The following is a 3,236-nucleotide window of genomic DNA, read 5'->3' on the forward strand; positions in this document are numbered from 1 at the left end:
TTTATATTAAATATATAAATCCAACTCATATAATTAATATTTGAATCATATTCAAATCTTTATATCCTCTCAAATAAACTTTATATTATAATATATCACATACATAATATTAATATCACATATAATTAATTTAAATTAATTATATCATATATAATTAATCCCTCAATTAATTTTAACAATTCAAATTAATCCAAAATTAATTTCCAATAATCCCAATTGAGCTACAGAGAGAACCTTATGGATCTATAGATTGAAGCTCCAATGGTACTTGGATAATTAATTAAATTACCCAACTTCCATTAATTGTCGTTCACTCCACTAAAGACCAAGTTGCACTCTTCGTACTAAAGATATATTTATATGTCAATTGGATATAACCATTCAATAGTGCGACAACTCTTCACAAATTGCTCGTAAGTACAACTGGGCCAAAATTACCGTTTTACCCCTATAGTTTCATCTAACTCCTTAAGTACCAGTGATCCCTCTAATGAACAATAAATCATAGTTTAATTATGATCAAACCTCTCTCGGGCCAAGAGAGGGTGTGGCACCACATTGTTCAAGCCCCGGTATCAACCCTTAAGAGAGCAATTTATTTACTTACCCCGACATTAGGGAAAGAGTGAATTTCTTCTTATGTAGCTGTGTTCCCAACTCTTCAATCAAACGAATCCCCAAAATGGTAGGAATATTGAGTCGGTGAACTGGCCACTCTCACCCATGCAAATCAAAGTACCATCTTCATAGGCCGGAGTTCACAACTCACTTAGGATTCAGGTCATGTCACCTATGGTCATCCTAGTGAAATGTAAGTCTCTACTATTAACAGTGTTATATAATAAGACTATTCATTTCATGGTCCGATCTTATAAAAACTCTTTTGTATAGAACAACCCCGCTCACATATCATTACATGAATGATAAAGATTAGATCATTTGTAGAACTTTACAACAATTGTAACATCTATAAAGCGGGTCGCTTTCGTAGTGTCACCAGGATAAGGTACCCAACCTTGTCCATCTACTACAGACTGTTCAGGTTATCACTTAAACACAATCCATTTGTATATCTCTACATATATGTTAAGCTATAGAAGATAATCCTTGATTTTTTGTTATTAGTTTTGTGGGTTAATGCTACTAAATGTTGAATAAAATACCTCAGATTTAAATAAATAAATTATTTGTACCATACAATTACAAACACAAACTACGGGACCCACGAGATTTAGGACATCAACCCAATAATCTCCCACTTGTCTAAAGCTAGTGGGTTCTACATCATAAAACTCTTACTAATACAAAAGTACATAAAACAAAAAACTAGGGCATAATACGCACCCAATACAAAATCTCGCACTTGTTCTAGACTAAATGTGGCATGTTCAGTAGACCTATACTCTGCAGGTGATCCTTAAACACCTTAGCCGTGAGGGCCTTCATAAATGGATTAACAATGTTGTGCACCAAAGTTATCTACATGACGTTCACGTCCCTTCAATGCACAATCTCTCGAATGATATGATACTTTCGCTCTATGTGCTTCCCGTGTTTGTGACTTCTAGACTCTTGGAAATTAGTCACAACATCACTATTATCATAATAAAAAGTGATGGGCTTCGACATGTCTGGAACCACTTCTAGATCAGTCAGGAATTTTCTGAGCCACACAGCTTCCTTGGTAGGTTCACAAGCTGCTACATACTCAGCCTTTATAGTGGAGTTAGCAATGCACCCCTGCTTAGTGTTCCTTCAAACTACAACCCCTTCGTTAAGAGTGAACACTGATCCTAAAGTGGATGTCCTAGAATCCTTATCAGTCTAGAAATTAGAGTCTGTGTATCCTATAAGGATTAAATCCTTAGAACCATACACGATGTAGTCTCTTGTTCTCTGAAGATACTTAAGGATGTTCTTAATGGTGGTCCAGTGATCAAATCCTGGATTAGACCGATATCTACTAATTATCCCTACTACATAGTAGATGTAGGTCTAGTACATAACATCGCATACATTAGACTACCAACAGTCGATGCATAGGGGATTTGTCTCATTTCTTCAACCTCTTTAGGTATCTTAGGACATTGTTCCAAAGACAAAGTATCTCCATGCCTGAAAGGGAGCAAACCTCTCTTGGAGTTCTACATCGAAAACTTGACAAGCATCTTGTCTTTCATATGATGCCTGAGACAGGGCCAACATTTTGTTTTTTTGATGTCTAAAGATCTAAATGCCCAAAAAAAACCATGCCTCTCCCAAATCTTTCATTTGAAATTGGGTCGCTATCTAATCTTTAATTTCAGTCAGTATACCTACATCATTCCCAATGAGTAGGATATCGTCTACATACATCACAAGAAAAGCTACTAAACTTTTAATGAATTGTCTTATAAACACAAGTCTCATCAACATTCTGATTAAAGCCTTAAGATTTGATCGCAGTATCAAATCTTATATTCCAAGATCGAGAATTTGTTTCAATCCATAAATTGACCGATTAAGCTTACAAACGTTTTGCTCTTGACCTTGGGTTATGAATCCCTCAGGCTACTTCTATATATGGTCTCCTGAAGATAGCCATTCAGAAAAGCAGTCTTGACATTCATTTGCCAACTCATAGTCATAATATAATGCAATAAACAAGAGTATCTAGATAGACTTCAACATGGCAACAGGTGAGAAAGTCTTCTCATAGTCGACTCCTTCAACTTGGGTATAACCTTTTGCCACAAGTCTAGCCTTAAAAGTTTGCACCTTCCCATCAGCACCCCGTTTTCTCTTGTAGGTCCATTTGCAACTGTTTGAGCTCGTGTCAATGTCGTTAGTTCGACTCTAACCGAAACAAAAATATTTATACATCACCAACTACATCTTATACTAACATGTAGCATAAGCGGCAAACACAGGGTCGATCCATAGGGAACGCTTGTTAATCTTTTCCTAAGCTAAGTTCAACTATTGAAAGCAATAAAAATGGGGTTTTGATAAAGAAAGAAACATACTTAAAAATCAAAGGATAAAAGAAAATTGCAATCAATGCACCTCTGCTTGGTGTTCCTTCAAACTATAACCCCTTCGTTAAGAGTGAACACTGATCCTAAAGTGGATGTCATAGAATCCTTATCAGTCTGTAAATCAGAGTCTGTGTATCCTGTAAGGATCAAATCCTTAGAACCATACACGAGCATGTTGTCTCTTATTCTTTGAAGATACTTGCGGATGTTCTTAACGAT

The sequence above is a fragment of the Benincasa hispida genome, chromosome 5 (genome assembly GCF_009727055.1).
Source record: "Benincasa hispida cultivar B227 chromosome 5, ASM972705v1, whole genome shotgun sequence".
Lineage (NCBI taxonomy): Eukaryota > Viridiplantae > Streptophyta > Magnoliopsida > Cucurbitales > Cucurbitaceae > Benincasa > Benincasa hispida.